At 41.3% G+C, this 18,012-nt stretch overlaps 1 pseudogene; it reads left to right on the top strand.

Moving 5' to 3' along the window:
- The first annotated feature begins 1,873 nt into the window (after positions 1-1,873).
- Positions 1,874-2,815, top strand: LOC124093766 (olfactory receptor 2AJ1-like; annotated as a pseudogene).
- The last annotated feature ends 15,197 nt before the right edge of the window (positions 2,816-18,012 follow it).

The following is an 18,012-nucleotide window of genomic DNA, read 5'->3' as shown; positions in this document are numbered from 1 at the left end:
GTTCTCTCTCTCTCTCTCTCTCACTAGCCTCTTTAGTAAACCTCGCTACCACATTAGGTGGCTAGAAGCTGGAGCTAGGAGAAGCCGTCCTGGAGCTGGTTTTAAAGGTAATTAGAGTCTTGTCTCTTTAATTTAAAACTCCCTAGCATTTTCTCACAATTTGAACCTTCTTTAATGAAGCCAGTGCTGGTCGCTGGGCAGAATTCTGTCTGTGGTAAGTCTTTAATGGCACCTGCAATGGGCACAGGGTCTGCTAAACACAGGGATCTCAGTAGTAAATGGTCAGGGGGTGACTTCAATAAAGTGGAAAATTGAAAAAGCAAAACCAGAGGGAAAATATGCTTCCAGAGACACAGTATTGCTCAGTTTGAGTTGTGAGTGATTTTCACTGATGTGGGAATGTTTGTGACCAGCTAGCTCACAGGAGGCACATTGCCTGAAGTCTCCACCTGAGTGTGTCATCAAGGCTTCTGAGCTGTGGGTCAGAGCCTTTGGAACAGCCAGGACAGGGGCACAGGCAGGGTCCCAACCCTCACTCAGAGCTGGTCTTCTTGACTCACTTCTAGGTCATTTCATTAAGAAAAGGACCACAGCAAAATGCTGCTAGCAGTCCAGGGAATTAGAAATAAGGTTAAGAATTGATCTAGTGCATGATACAGAAACAACATTTATAAAAAATATATGCAAGGCTAAATCATTTATGCACTGTTAGTGACTTAATTTTCATATATGCAAATATAAAAATTAATTATATTTAAGCTCAATAGTAATTATCAATGAGATGATCAATTTTTTGTTGTTCTTAATTATATATATCAATTATATGTCTCTATATATTAATATATATTAATCATAGATATTAATCATAGATATATATAATCTCCATATTGAGGTAGAGATTATATATACAGAACGTTACAAATAAGTATAAAATAAGGATACAAGTAACCACCTTCCAAGTATAAATAAATAACATGAACACCTATGATTTCCCATATGTAGAATAAAAAAGTTATGATTCAAATTCTACACATTAAGAAAACAGAGAAAAGTAAAATATATTTGTAAAGATATGTTGTTGATTTTGACTACATATAGCTTTCATTTCTTACATATCAACAAGGAAAATGTTTAAAATCATCCTATATTTCATCCTCTGTAAGTTTCATCTACTTAAAATTTTATTTAAAATGAAGTTTTATTGTCATAATATTTATGTGTCTATTTGTGTATTTACTCATTTGTTCATGGGCTGCTGTGGTGCATGCCCTTGAGAGAGGACTCTCACATACCAGGCTCATGTAGAATGGTCTCTCTGGCATGGCCCATGTATGTTAGTCATGAGCTCAACACCCATGATTGAGCAACTGCTGAAGGCCAGGTCTGTCCTGGGCAGTGTCCATCATGAGGTTAACCCTGGTGGAGCAACGACAATGAATGGTGAGTGGAATTGACCTGTTCATTTAATAAACAGAAGGCCAGGGTGGGCTGCAAACCCCACACAGCAGAACAGTAAGGAGACCAGAGGAGTCCAGGTCCAGCGGGAGCATTGGGATTTTAAGAAGCCTGTGCAGGGTAGGCCTCCTTGAGAAGGTGAGAGCTGACCAAGGACTGGACTTCAGTTTGTTACATGGAATAAACTGACACTTTGAGACCCAACAGAGACTCAAAGGCCAATTGAGCAAGCTAAGCATGATTCAGGAGCGGATCAAGTGCAGGCCTGCTCTGTGAAACAAGCCATGGGTCTTCGATGACAAAACATGCATCAGTAACCTCACTTATCAGGCAGACCTATGTAAGTGACATCGAGATGCGTCACTGTTTTCTTTTTCTAATTAATTAATTATCTCTTTTTAGGAAAAGCAGAATCGAGATGAGGCCCGACAACCACAGCGCCAACACTGACTTCATCCTCCTGGGACTCTTCTCCTCTTCTCACTCCAGTCTGGTCTTCTTCTCCTTCCTGTTTGGCCTTTTCATTGTGACCCTAACAGAAAACGCCCTCATGATCCTGCTCATCCACAGGGACCCGCGCCTCCACACCCCCATGTACTTCCTGCTCAGCCACCTGTCCTTCATGGACATCCTGCACGTTTCCAACATCGTTCCCAAGGTGATCGCCGACTTCCTGTCAGGCCACAGAGCTATTTCCTTTGCAGGCTGTGGGATCCAGGTATTTCTGTCCCTCACGCTGCTGGGTGGTGAGTGCCTCCTCCTGGCTGCCATGTCTTGTGACCGCTATGTGGCCATCTGTCACCCCCTGCGCTACCCAGTGATCATGAGCGAGAGGGTCAGTGTGCTCATGGCTGCAGGGTGCTGGCTGGTTGGGACCCTCAACGCCATGGTGCACACAGGGCTGGCCCTCCACTTCCCCTTTTGTCGCTCTAGGGCCATCGATCACTTTTTCTGTGAAGTTCCTGCTATGCTGAAGCTGTCCTGTGCAGACACTTCACACTATGAATGAGGGGTTTATGTGAGTGGCATTATTTTCCTGCTGATTCCTTTCCTCATGATATCAGTGTCTTATGTGCAAATTCTTCTCACCGTCCTCAAGATGAAGTCATCAGAGGCCCAGAAGAAGTCCTTTTCCACATGTTCCTTCCACATGGTTGTGGTCATAATGTACTATGGGCCCTTTATTTTCACATATATGAGACCCAAGTCATACCACACTCCAGGCCAGGATAAGTTCTTGGCTATATTCTATACCATTGTCACGCCCACGCTCAACCCTGTCATCTACAGCTTCCGGAACAAAGATGTCTTGACAGCCATGAAAAACGTGCTCAGAAGTAGCTTCCCATATAGAAAATGAACAGGAAAAATGCCTGAAGTTAGTCTTCTTTCAATCATGAAACACTAAATGCTCTGTCTTTATGTTTGTTTTTAGATTAATCTCAATGTTTTATCATCTTGAACACTATGTTGAAATAACATAAACATGTTGGATGAGTAAACCCAGGCAAAAACTGTGTCTGCCTTACCCTTAATGATTTTTATCCAAGAGCTCAGGAAAGACTACGTTCATATCAGCAACCACATGGCCTTAGGTTCTTCCAGTGCTCCCAAGAAAAAGCTTCCCCGGTTCTCCCAGTGTAACTCCCTGTACAGACTGCACTACATTCCCCTTCTGTGTGGATAGGTATTTAGACTCACTTATTGAGATGCATCATGTTCAAAAATAACAGCGGGCAAACCTTACTGAGGGTGTTCAAGGTTGTTACAGAAGCTAAAGAATAAGATCCAAAGAGACTGTCACTTGAGGACCCTGGACTGCTTGGTAACCATTACCCTCAGCTTGCAGGTGGCTTCCGAGGCTGGCAGTAATTCTGCAGTATAGCCCTCTGCCCTGCTGTGTCCTGCCTCCTGGTGACTCTCACAGGAGCAGGTTGCCCTTGTGCCCCTTCAGAATAAGTCCTATCTGTGGAGGACACAGGGTTCGGCCCTGACACGAGCCAATCCACATCTTGAGGAGTAGGAGATTAGTGGTCAGTGTGGACTGCGGATTTGTGAGGTACTGTCCTCACAGCATAGCCCTCAGAAACTTTGCTTGCAGTGACTCTTCAGTGACAACTCACACAAAGGATTGCAGTCAGTTTTCACTATATATTGTCTCAAATAGCTTTTCAGACCTGTCTCTCTGTCTTCATATCACTGATAAGGTATAGAATACATGAGGGAAATTCAGGAGTGAAAGCTTACATTTCCTATGAAAGAAGAAGCTAGAATTAGGGCTGGTTTTAACCCTAATCTGTCTTCAGCACATTTGTGTGCAGTGAAGTAGAAAAAACTTAATCTCATCCTAAAATACCAGCTCAAAGAATATGTTCACTCAACCACCTCCTTCGTGGGTAGAAATGATACCACCAGTTACCAGTGATGAGTTCTGCTCCCTCACATGTTGAAGTATAGCATTAGAGAAGCTTGCCGCAGCAAGCATAAAATGCAGGGTTTATCTAAAAAGGGGGTCACATGGACTTCTCCCAGGAGGGAGAAGGGGGCCATAGCTGGTATCCTGGTATCTCAAGAAGTGAGGTACTTTTGGTTTTTTTAATATGTCTCAGGCTTCCTTTGTTCTCCTTCTCTCTTCCATTATCTCTCTCCTTCCTGCATATGTGACTAGGCACAGGAGATGCTCAGGTGTGATGGCCCAAAGGTGAACAGAAGATGGTCTGGAGGAGCCAAGATGGAATGATCTGGACAGGAAGGAGGGCATAATTAACAACTTGTATAACTCCCTGTATGGAGGGACAATCCCTGGGACAGGTTACCTTAGCAACAGGTTAGAGCAGGGGCAGGTTATTTGATAAGGGTGAAGGAAGGGCTCTAAAGGCATTTCAGTGCCTCAGGGAACAGTCTCCAACTTCCCGGACTCACTCAAATTGGCCTCCTTTATCTGACCTGACTCGATTTTCCTATCTATCCTGACTTCTTGTCTAATTCTGGCTTCAGAAATAGGTCTCTTCATACTAATCTGCTCATCCTTCCATTGCACTGGCTCACCACTATGGTGGGGGAGTACTTGGAGGTAAATTATTGACAAGAGCCAACACAATCTAATGGCTTTCAAACTCCAGGACCCACATGTTTGGAAATTCAAATTGCTTGTGTATTAAATAAGACGATTAAGGCTGTGTCAGCAATCTGGTGTATCCCACCATGTGCTGCTCATCTCTTTTCAGCAGAATCAGTTGTGAAAACTCTTGAAACCATGAAGAATTGCAGGAAGAATCCACGAAGGACTTGGTACAGCTGTGCTGGTGTACAGCACAGAGGACATTCCTCTGACCGCTCCTTCTAATTCTGTGAAAGATACTCAATATTGTCAGTTCTGCACAGCAGGTGGCAGTACAAAATGAATTCTTTTTTCAGACTAATGTGTGAACAGGCACTATAAGAAACTAATGTGAATTTATGTACCCCCAAATTTCAAAACTCTCTTGGGAAAACTGGCCTCAATGTCTAATTAAACAGTTGTTTCCCCAAACACATAGGAAATTAGTGTAGTCATTGTGGAAAGCAGTGTGTGGAGGTGCCTCAAGCAACTAGGAGCAGAACCACCATGCCCCACCAACCCCACCCTGTATATCCAAATGAAATGACATTAGCACATCAAGCAACATTGACACTGCTGTGTCCATCCCAGCAGGGTGCCCAATAACCAAGAAATGGAAGCAACCTCCGAGTCTATCAGTTGAAGAATGAGAGAGGAAAAGTGTACAGACACACAAAAGTCATACCATCAGACATGGACACATGTGATTCTGTTATTCATGACAACACAGATGGAACTGAAGATCACTCTGTCACATGAAATAAGATGGGGACAGAAAAATAAGGGTCAATGCTCTCACTCAAATTTGGAAAAATAATCATCTCATAGGCAAGTGGGATAGTGGTCACCAGAAGGTGGGGCGTAGGGAGGTAAGGAGAGATGGGGAAAGGTAGATCACTGGTAACTAAGCTGTAGTTACAAGGAGAAGGAATTCTGGTGTGCTATTGCACAGTAGGGTGACAATAGGTGACACGATGCATTGCACATTTCAGAAAACTAGAAAAAATATTTAGAAAGTACTCATCATAAAGAAGTGAGAAATGCTTGAGGAGATGGACATGTTCTGGCTGATTTAAAGATTTCACAATGTAGTCATTTGTTGAACACCACATGGAACCCCATTAGTATGCACAGTGTGTGTGGTTTTATGTATCAGTTAAAACTAAATTTAACTAAATGTAAATTCCAGAGAACTGTAGGAAATTGTGTTAGCCTTTCATCACTGTGACCAAAACACCTAACAAAAACTATTTAGATGAGGAAAAAATTATTGTGGCTCATAGCATCAAAGGATTTAGTCCATGGTACGCTGGCTCCAAGGTGAAGTTCTGTAGCAGAAGGGCACAGTGGAGGAAAGCTGCTCAGCTGATGGCAGCCAGGAAGCAGAGGGGGGGAGAGGGGGGGGGGGAGAGAGAGAGAGAGAGAGAGAGAGAGAGAGAGAGAGAGAGAGAGAGAGAGAGATGGGGGAGGTCCAGGAACAGAACAGTCCCCAGGGGCTCTGCTTCCTCCTTCCCCGCCCTTCCCCTCCACCTGCCTGTGTCCACTCAAGTCACTAGACCATCACTCCTCACTCATCTCACTCATGGTTCTTTGCTGAAAATAGCAAGTGAAAGAGCAATATTTCAAACTTTTCTGGGATTTTATATCTCATGCAATACATCCTTTGCCTTCTAAGGCTAAAACAGGCAGCAGAGTAATCTAATACCCTGATAATCACCACATTACACACCTCCCTAGGTTCTCAGACTTCCTTGAGTCTTCGCTTAATTTCCTCCACCAAAGCATGGAAATAGTTTTTAAACTCTATTGTTTGTAATTTATAGTGCATCAGAGAATTAGGTTTTGTCATTAGTATGAATGACCTCATAGAAATTTTTTAAAAAGAAGAATAAGCAAATGTGCTTAAAGATTAAATTTAATAAGATGGTGTTGTATAAGGAATGTTGTTTAATGACTAGATATTAGCTCTTTGTTTCACAAAAATAACAATGTGATGACATATATTTCTAACCATAGGTGATGATGGGAATCAATCTGCCCCACTGCTGTAGCCACTTCACTATCGATATGCACCCCATGTTATCATGTTATAAACCTCAAATATACACAACTGTAGTTATTGTAGAGAACTAAGAGAAGGGTCATTCTTTGCTTGTCCCTCAGGGAAGGGGCAGATTCTGGCAAATGGAAACTGGGCTGGTGCCTCATCATCAGCAGTACGTTGAGGTGCCAGCTCTCTCTTCCTCTGAATCCCCAGGGATGGTCCTGTGACACAGCACGTGAGGAACCCAGGATAAAGAGGGGATGGGCGCTGTGTTTCCAAGTCCTCCCGGCTCCTGGGCTGAGATCGTCCAGCACACAGCGAATCCCACACTATTGGCTTCAAGGGTGCAGAGTAGTCCTGTCCCACATGGGTGGTGCTGAGCCCACCCAGGTTCTGTGGAATTAAAAGAGAGATGGAGAAGGCATGCCTTAGAGCCACCACAGCAACACAAGGACAGAATAGAGGAGAGACAGTAGCTTATCAGAGACATTTGTGTTGGAAGAGTGTATAGCCGATGGTGCTTTGTGAGGAATGGGCAGCAATGAGTGGTCAAGCTGGTGGGCTGGTTTCTGGCTTGACCTACTGCACCTGGTGGAAACCTTCACTGTCAGAGGGCGCACTTGGGGTCCATGTCAGACCTGGTGGAGATGATGTCCCTGTGACACCTGATCACAGATTCCCATAAAATGCAGTGACAACAACTAGCAGATGACAGATGGTCACCATTCAGTGATCTCATGGATTAAGAAGCAGTGCTCTGAAAATTCAGAGGGACAAACTCAAGGAGTGGTTGGTATAAAGTGGGCCTGTAGGTTCAGGTGGTTGACTTCACGGGAGGAGCATGGCCTTACCCTCTCACCACTCACCCTGAACACATGGGAAGCCACAGCAAGCATTCTGACCCAGGTGCCCCTGCTCCTCAGGGGCAGATGAGATTGAGGGGCCAAGATGGAATGATCTGGACAAGAAGGGGGCATAATTAACAACTTGTATAACTCCCTGTATAGAGGGACAATCCATGGGACAGGTTACCTTAGCAACAGGTTGGAACAGGGGCATTAGAGAAGAGGTCAAAGTGGTTGACCATCTTCCCCTTTAGCTCAGGACCACAGCAAAATGTGAGCAAATTTTGACCCATCAGTGAGCACAAAATGCATTTCTCCTGCATTTTGGTTGGCTCAGTCACATTCTCTTATATCTTAGATCACTTTCTAAGGGTCTCTTTGAAGCAGATGGAAGCCATGGTGACAGGATAGTGGCATTAACAAGGACACAGTAATCATAGAGACGGTGATGATGAGCACAAACCCTGAGCACATCCTGTGGCAGACTGTGCTCCTTACTCAACTCTCACATTATTTAATATGGCTTGTTTAACCTTCAAAGCAAAATTGTGACTCACTGCATTTATTAGAAATTTATTGCAGATGTAATTTCATAGGTGATTGTGCACAAAAAGGCCCCAGATGGAATCTTTTCTGAAACTACATATGATTAATTTTTCTTCTTTTTTTCTTTTCATAGGAGATAGAGTTTGTCCATTACTATTTTTTCATAATTACTTGTGCCAAGGGCGTGCTCCTAACTAGATAAGGTGGAGGATTATGTCTTTCTGTAGTCATTTTTCACAAGACCTTTTGTAACACAAAAGGGATCACATCTCTTCCATCTTTATATTGATTCAGCATCTGACTGCTGCCTATCGGGTGAAAGTTCAGTGTCATTTGATGAGTTATGAATAATAACCAGCTATTTTCAACCAGCTGGTCACTAACCTGCTAAGTCCCCTATCTCAAATTTTTGATATGAGTTGTAATTATGATGTCAACTGTGTCTCAGAATAATTTGTTATTTTCTTATAGTAAAAAATCCAGACTCTCATGTCAGACTTAATGTTCACAAGGTTTTCATATCAAAAACACTTGTCAAAATGAACATTTTTCATGAAGAGTTAATAGTGTTATTTTTGTCTTTTTCTTGTCTTTGGCTCAACAATATAATGTCAACAAATAATGCTAAAAGGAAAAGAGGGTCCACATGAGGAAGTTACAAGCTACAAGGTGAGTGGGGCCAGAAGAGGTAGGGATCCAAGGAAAGTGACATTTTCAGAAGGGGGTATGGGGAAGGGGGCTCCTGAGAAGGTTACCTTGAAAAGAGACTATATTTCGAGAAAAAATATGGAATTAATAAAACCTTGAGACTCAACATGGCTTGAAGGTCCTTTCAATATGGAAAATATCATCATTTGATTCAAGCAAGTAAAAGATCTTCCTGAAAAATGTGGCCACTCTAAGCCCCAGCAGAGATGCCCTTGATGTTGATTAGAAAACATGCCTCACTAGCTCAGATTGTGTTACAGAAACACAAAAAAATTAACTACTTTTCTTTTCTTATCTTCATAATTAAGTAATCATGTGTTTGATAATTTATTTTTCTTTTTAGGTTGAATATGGACACTCAGTATGAGACCTACGATCCAATTTTATCCTTACATTCATATTTACTTAAGTATTTTAATCATTTATTTGAAACAATCATTCTGTATCAATTCTAAGGAATAAAATAGAATAAAAGAAGCATTCAAAGTTATTACTCCACCTTTCTAGCTACAGACAAGACGACTTTTGAGAATCACATTCCTGTTCACTTGGTCCATTCATGTCATGTTGTATGAGTCATTTGTACCCAAGCTGGTTTTGAGGAAGGCCACTGTGGTTTTCTATATGTTCCAGCTGTCCTGGAATGCTCATCTTCAGCACCACACTTGACAGCTTCAGATCCAGAAGCCTCTGCCACCCTGACTTTAGCTCATGTGGATGGTGTGACTTTCAGCCAAGCATCTCTGTTGCTTGCAGCCATGCTGCAGCTGCAGATCCTGGGATGTGCTGTGGTCCAGCTGCATCAAGGTCTCCCACCGCATCAGAATGTGGCCCTGGAAGAGCTCCCTTGCTGCTCTAGACACTGTGATAGCTGTGTGGGCTGCTCCAGCTAAGATGCTCAAAACACATTCAGAATGTAGCCTAATAGTTTCCTAACTTGTGATAAAAGTGAGTCAACATAATGCCGATATTTGTGACATAGTAAAGGAAAATGTACTAATATTCATGATTTCATTTGTTCCTACTTTTAAAAATCTTTTATGTGGAAACATATGAATATGTTTAGAAAAATATGAGAGGAACTGGGTATGTGGCTCAGTGGTATTGCCTCTGCAAGAAATCCAGTACCTGTTGTACTTTGAGGCTCTCGTCCACACAGAACAGCTGGTGATTGATTGCTTCAATGATGGGTTAGGTTATGACCATGCAGGTTTTTATTTTTACTTTGTTGAAGTTGATTTTATTTGTATTTTACTTCCACTATCTTACCATTCTGATGGGTCAGATTACTTTTTTTGTATTTGAATTCATCTGAATTCAAGAGACCATTTTTTTCATAGTACAGAATGAAAAATAAAATTAATAAGCTTATCTCTCCCAGGTGCCAGAAGCACATCTGGATTGACAAGTGTCAGTGCAAGCTTCATACTCTGATAAACGAAGGTTTCACTGCTTTTCCTCTTCTCCTCACTCCCTGGTACTTGGCGAAGAAGTGGAAGTGGCAGGTGTCTACAGGGACATGGGGCTGTACCTGCACTGGGGGCTTCACAACATGAGCACTGACCAAACGTTAGGACTGCCTCCAGTAGAGATGCCGAGAGTCAGGGCTGCAGGAGAGGGGCCACAGAAGATTCTGAAGTGTCAGGTGTTGCCCCAAAGGGATGCTGGGCTTCTCTGCAGGAACCCCTCTACAGCTTGGCCAGTGTGATGACGGTGGCACTACCCAGCCATCAGGAAGACAGGGAGGCTCTGGTTCCAACCATGTTGTCACAGAGAAGCATGTGACTGCATTAGCAGAACTGTGATTACAGCTTATGAAAAGTCACCCTCTATAAGGTACTGGGATAGAAGACCTGCAATTTACAGGTCTCATTAGTAAGTCAACTTCAAAATGGATATTTTATTTTAATTGAATGCATATAAGTGCCATATACAGTCCTTCAACTGAGCAACTGGATGGCCATGTGTGTGTGCTTTGATATAAAGGTTCCTGTGTTCCTTAAACATACCTGTCTCCAATTCTAGGGAGAGCTCTTGTAATCACAGATTGTATGTGGAGTGGTTTATGTTAACCTTGAAATTCTTACCTGAATGGTGAGGAGTAAGGCACAGCCCTGCCCTCAGTGCTGCCACATTCAGGAGTCAGATGGGTGATGGGTGATAGACTTCACCCAGTGATAGGTGAAGTCAAACAGCCACGAGTGACCGAGGAGTCCATTTGGGCTGGTCCAGCAGGTGCACAACCCAGGATGTGCTGGAGAGGAGAACTGAGAGACAAATGGGGTGTAACACACTGGAGGACACGGGAGAGGAGCTCCTGGGGTGGGGGAAAGGAGGCTGTGAGGGGTAATACTAAAGCCACGTGCTGACGCCCAGACGAGAGCCCAAGGTGGCCTCAGTCCGACCTCCCTCTTGGGACACTGAGGTCGGTGCCCCTGTGATCACACTCACGTCCACTCCCCTTCCTCCGTGGGGTCTAGAAGTGGCTGCTGGGGATGCTCCAGGAGCAGGGATCAGGTCAGACCAGCAGGTTGAGGACCCTTGGGCTGTGTGCGCTGCAGTGTGCGGCAGAGCCATCCTTGGAGGTGCAGGTGCGTGGTCCGCCCTGAGCCCACGGGGCGTCCGGGGGCGGCTCCTCCTGACCAAGGCTGCCCGGGAGAGCGAGCAGCCGGGAGGCTCAGGTCCAGAGCTCAGGGACTACACCGGAGTCCTCTCACTGTCCTGAGCGTGTTCCCTGGGTGTGGGGCTCAGCTCGGGACCCCGACTTCCAGCGCAGTGACAGCTGCTCCTGTTAACTTCCGGAAAATACCCTGAAAATGTTCTCTTTCATTATTTTTCTAGGTATCTGTCAAGACACCCTAATCAGCATTGCTGCTGCTGCTTCTCTCCCTCCTCGCTCTAGTCCTCCTCATACCTTCTCCCCCTCTCCTCCCTCTCTTCCTCCTCCTCCCTCTCCTCCTCCTCCCCTTCTCCTCCCTCTCCTCCTCTTCCTCCTCCTCCTCCTCCTCCTCCTCGTCTCTCTTCTCTTCTCTCTCCTCCTCCTCCTCCTGCCCCTGTCCTCCCTGTCCTCCTTCTCCTCCCCTTCTCCTCCCTCTCCTTCTCCTCCTTCTCTCTGCTTCTCGTTCTTGCCCCTCATCCTCACCCCTTCTGTCTCCTCCTCCTTCTCCTCTCTCCCTCTCCCCCTTCTTTTCTCCCCTCCCCCTTTCTCCTGTTATACTACTGCAGTGTAGTTGTACACAATAGCTGGGTTTCTCTGGACATGCACAAAATTTTAGGACTCAATTTCTGTCCAAGTTGCCCTCCTCCATGTTTTCCTCCCCTGTCTATTCCCCTATTCTTCTTGCTCTATCTTTCACTTATTTGTTTTCAGTTGGTGTTTTATAGCTATACATAGAGGTGAAATTCACCTATGTATACATGCACACAGTGTAATGTTGTCAAATTTGTTATTCTTTCCTCCACCACCACCCCGAACTCCTTCTTCTACTCCCTCTATCTTTATGGTAGCCAACCCTTCCTTTTTTTCTACCTGCCTTGCTCTATCTTCCACTCCTTAGAGAAAATATTCTATCCTTGACTTTCTGAGTCTGGCTTATTTCGTTTAGCATGATGTTCTCCTGTTCCACCCATTTACTGGTGCATGCCATAATTTCATTCTTATTTATGGCTGAATAAATCTCCATTGTGTACATATACCACATTTTATTTAATCTATCCATCTATTAATAGGCATCTGGGCTTATTACATAACTTGGCCATTGTGAATTGTGCTGCTATAATAAACATTGAAGTGACTCTATCACTGATTTTAGTATGCTAATTTTGTTCTTTTAAATAAATACCAAAGAGTGGGATAGTTAGGTAATAAGAGGTTCCATTCTCAGATTGTTCAGAAATCTTCATATTTCTTTCCAGAGTGTTTAATACTAATTTGCAGTTCCACCAACACTGTATTAGCATAACTTTTTTCCCACCTCCTTGCCAACAATTATTATTATTTGTGTGCTTGATAATTGTGAATCTAATTGGAGTGAGATGGAATTGCAATGTGGTTTTGATTTGTATTCCTCTAATTGCTAGAGATGTGGAGCATTTTTTAAAAATATAGTTGTTGGCCATTGATATTCCATTTTTGAGAAGTGTCTGTTTACTTATTTTACCCAATTATTGATAAGGTTATTTGCATTTTTGTGTGTCGAGGTTTTTATATATTCTGGATATCAATCTCCTGTCAGAGGCAGAGTTGGCACAGATCTCCTATTTTGTAGGCCTCTCTTCATGCTCTTAACATTTTCTTTGCTGTGCAGAAGCTTTTCAGTTTGATGGCATCCCACTTATTGATTCTTAGTGTTATTCATTGAGATTTAAGGGTCTTCTTGAGGAAGTTGGTACCTGCACCTGTAGGAGGGAATGTCACCTTATGTTTTCTTCTAGCAGTTGCAGAGTTTCTTGCCTAAATTATGAGTCTTCAATTCATTTTGATTTCACTTTTGTGCAGAGTGAGAGATTAGATCTAATTTCATTCTTTTATATATGAATATGCAGTTTTCCCAGCACCATGTTTTTAAAAGGCTAACTTTTCTCCAACACATGCCACCTTGTCAGGTATCAGATGGCATGGCTATGTGGGGTTTTCTCTGTGTCAGTGATCATGTCATTATTCTTTGTAGTGATGTCTTTCTTAGAGATCATTCTTTTAGTTATTCCTTATAAAGGTAAGATTTTATTTTTTCTTAGATTCTGATAGATAATTTTTCTGGATATAGCAAATATGGCTGGCTTTTTTTTTTTACAGATTGGAATATTGTCCCTCCTTCTTTTTAGGGTTTAAGTTGAGAAGTCAGAAGTGGCCCTTATTGCTTTATCTCTGAAATGATCTAACTTTATTCTCCTACAGCTTTTCATATTTTTTCCTCAGTTTCTATATTAGATATTATGATTGTGTTGTGTCCTGGATAACTTCTTTTTTTATCTTTTCTACTTTGTGTTCTTTATGCATCCTGTATATGTATATTCATTTCATTTCTAAGGTTTAGAATGTTTTCTGCTATTATTTTATCAAAAAGGTTTTTAATGACATCTGTCAACATCTCCGTTTTCTCTTCTATCCAAATGACTCTTACTTTTATTCCCTTGACCTTGTCCCTGAGTATGCTGCATCTTTGTGTGCTCAAATTGTATATGAAATTTCTGATCATAGCCTTTCAGTTGTTTTTATTTTTTCATTGCATACTGAGTGTTTAAGTTCAGATACCCTGCCTTCAAGACCTGAAGTTGTGTCCTCAAGGCCTGATTGTCTATGTGATCTTATCTGTTGGAAATACTTTCAAGGGAATTCTAATTTGATTCATTGTGATTTTCATTTCCAGGAGTTCTGATTGGTTTCTTTTCAGAATCTCTATTTCTTTATTAGAATTGGTTTTCACTTCCTATATTTGTTCTCTTAATTTGTTCTTTTTATTATCTTATTTTTGCTCACTGAACATTCTCATTATCAGTTTTTTATAGTCCTTCTCTGGAATTTTATCCTTTTCTTTTTGAGTGGGGAAGGCTTCAGTTTGGGTGATGAAAAATATATAGGGGTGTATGGTGTTGATGGCTGTACCAAAAGTGAGTCTGCTAAATGTAACTGACTGATGCAGCAAAAATTGACTATCATTATAAATTTTATTTAATGTATATTTTACTACAATTAAAAGGTTAGGAAAAATAAGGTAACCTGGATCCCGAGGACCTCCTTCCCAATAGAAACATACCATTGTTTGTTTAATTATGCCATTGTTTGTTTAATATTTAATTTCTGACATAAGAACAATTTGAAATTAAATGTTACCGAAAGCAAATTAAAGACTGTACCCCAAGTGTCTAATGTTCTAAGAGCACCTTCTAATGTGTTTATATTAAATTTACTGCTTTCCACTGTGGTGAAGTAAATTTACTATCAGATGATTCAGAACTATAATTCTCATGTAGACACATTATGATGATGAACTAAATGAATGACAATGCATAAAAAGATGCACTAAATTAATAACAATACATAATATACTTGAGTAAATGCATTTGTTTGTTTTCCATTTGAACTGAGCATTAACACACCTAGGATACATGTTTAAAAAAAAAGAAGAAGAACTTGTTCCCATCTTGGCGAAAGGCCAGTCAGTGCTGGTTTTGACTAATTTCTGTCAGCAATGTCTCAGTGGAGACTGCTCACAGAACTACACACGCACACACGCGCGCGCACACACACACACACACACACACACGGCTAACTCAGATCCATGTAAAGTTGGGTGACTCATGGTTGCTCCTGAGTCTTCCAGGAAACATTTCAAAAGGCAAATAAAGAGATAAGAAATGATTATGGCCATTAGTTTGAAAAATATTCAAAATATTTACTCAGAAAATGAATTTGACAATGAGAACATGCTAGGAGCCCTGTCAGCTACCCAATCCAGGAACTTCATAAAAGAGGACTGAGAAGAAAGGAACATATACTAAAGTTATTTTTATTGATATAATTAATATTAGATTATTCCATTATTAGATTAATTAAAAGCTGCCATTTACAAAGTACTAGAGTAAGCAATTTGTAAACTTAGAATTTCCTTTCACCAGAGAACTTTTAAAAACAATTGACTAAAATGGGATTAAAAGTTACATCCATAGTGATAAGCCCACAGTATATAGATGATAAACTTTCTTTTTCTTAAAAGTAGACAAAATACATGTGTATGTATTCCTTACATACTTATAAACTTTGCAAATCATGAAGCTCTTTTTATGTCTAAAGCAGATTGCTATACAATTCTGGCAAGAATTAGTATAATTGCTAATACCTAATGCGATTTGAAAGTGAAATTGATAATACAACCAATGTCTGATATTCTCTGTAAAATTGTTTCCTGGATTTATGGTAAGATTAAGGTTGGAACCACTCCACACTTAGGCCAATCATTTGGTAAGTGAGTGCAGTAATCAAGGTAGGAAAGTGCGTTTAGAAAGTGAGGGGAAGTGGAGCTTGAGCAAAAGTGGCTGCAGTGCTGTAACTGAACCCAGCCTGGGTGCCAACCCTTCTATATGGCCTCAGGATAGGAGGAAGGAGAGTCGAAGGATGAGTGTGTGCCTGGAGCCTGCCTTTGACATGCAGGCATAATGTTGGGGAGCACGCTGACCTACATATCCTATGTGATTGACAAGCAGACAGTGCGCTTGCTCCTTTTAAGCAGAATCCCATAGTGGGATCCTTGCTGTTGTCAGGAATACAAGGAGAATTCACACAGGGGTGCTAAGTACAGGTGAGTGTGTCTTCTGGACCATGAATTCGAGAGGCTGGGTGTGTGGAACAATGCAAATGTGGTAAAAATAACATAAAAAAAAGTAGAAGAAAGCAAGATCTTGAAATATTTAAATTGTAAGCACTACAGAAGCTTATGTGGGTAAAAAGGTTCATTTCCCCCAAATTCTGAATCCTCTAACACCTACAATAAATTTTCACTTTTATTAGTTTTTTTTTCTTAATTCTTTTTTTTTTAATTTGGAGAGTTAGAAAGATAGCGACCCTTATTTCTGAATTGTTGCCTCAAAATACTGAAGTGTAAAGACAGGTTATCAATTTAACTAAGCCTAAAATGTAAGCATCTGTATCTGTCTATCCATCCTTAAGTCTAAATTACCAACAGGCAATCAAAGGAAAGACATTCAGCCTCTTTTAAATCGACTTTATAATCTATGTAATGATAGTGCTTCCATTAACACCAAGGATGAGAGGTTGGGATAAAATGTGACTTGAAAGTGGCACAAGTTCTTGGCATCTGTCAGTTTCCCACAGCTGGGATTATCGGGAAAGTTTCTGTCCCTGTCTTCCTTTCTCTGCCCAGACCTTGTCTAAGGCAAGTGTTTTCTTCTCTAAGAAGCTGTTGTCAAGGTTTTTCTTTTTATTGCTCTTTCTTCATATTTATACTACCATTAAGGTTAATGCCCAAACCACAAACTTGTAGGGGGAATCAAGACAGGTGAAAATTTTTGTGAGTGGTTTATAAATAGATTATTTGTTACTTCAGTGGAGGAATGAAAATAAAAGAGAAAATAGTTTATTTGGATCTTTTTATACAAACACAAAAGTATTCTTTTCCTTTTAGACTTTGATACAGATATTGATGTTGGGAGCTCTTTCCTGTCAGATGCAATCTTTATTTAAATGAGGCTATCATCCCACAGGAAGAGGAAAACACATAATTGGAAGAATGCTTACTTTGCAGTCATGAACTCTGATCCCAAAGAGCAGATTTGATATGGCCCTCCTTATTTCTCTTTGGTGATGCTTTTTTCTCTCCATTAAAGTCAGAGTATATTAGCTGCCTCAGGGACACAGGACATAGTGGACGGTCCTATGTAAAATGCCAATGGTGGATGAAATGGCAATGTTCATTTTACTGATGATTATAGCTTACCTTTCAACCTTGTCAATCATATGAACTATTTACATAGCTTCAGGCTCTGGTACCCACCTAATATGCTGACCTTGTGATGAATCCAAATGCTAGGGTGTGATAAAGATCTCTCTCCCAGAAATTTTCCTGAGCCATGCCAGTGGCCACAGAGTCCTCAGGAATCGATTGCTGCATGGAGGCACAGGGTACCACGGTGAGTTTCTTACTAGCCACTTGAGGAGTCACATGTGCAATACTTTCAGAGCTTTCTATTTGTTTACCCTGATGTGATTTTATACATTTTAAGGTGTTATCCACATAACGCATAAACAGAGCATCAACATCCGCAGAATAAAACAGCCAGCTCCAAACCATCCCCCTTGTCACCACAGTGAATGCTTCACTGTCTCCAAATTTTGCTAATATTTTAAACACTATGCTTTTCATCTCATGCTTGATTCCTAAATCTAAAATGTCAGGCCATCTTTTATGACTCAAACCAGCAAGGATGGACGTGGACCCTGCACTCCCCTCACTCATGTCCCTTGCCCTGCCCATCCTCTCAACACACTCACAGCCCCCTTTCTATCTGGGGAAGCAGGTGAAAAACATAATTTCATATTTAATTTATTGATAGTATATAAAAATATAAATTATTACAAAATCTGTAGGTATTTAATTGTTGTTCTGCATTTATTCTCACTATTGTGATGTTTCCTTAAGAAGCTTCTAGGAACTTATTCTGTAGCTGATAGTGATAATTTATGAGGATTATATTTAAGATGGCATTTGGAATTTTTAATAAAATACCTTTCAATATATTATTTCTCATTTTTTTCAACTTTACATGCTGTTAAAGTATGGAGCATGTATATTTGTTTG

The sequence above is a fragment of the Marmota monax genome, unplaced genomic scaffold (genome assembly GCF_021218885.2).
Source record: "Marmota monax isolate L192 unplaced genomic scaffold, Marmota_monax_Labrador192_F-V1.1 WCK01_AAM20220418_F8-fsc00444, whole genome shotgun sequence".
Classification (NCBI taxonomy): Eukaryota; Metazoa; Chordata; class Mammalia; order Rodentia; family Sciuridae; genus Marmota; species Marmota monax.
Note: the sequence above shows the minus strand (reverse complement) of the source record. Positions and strands in the feature narration are given on the sequence as shown.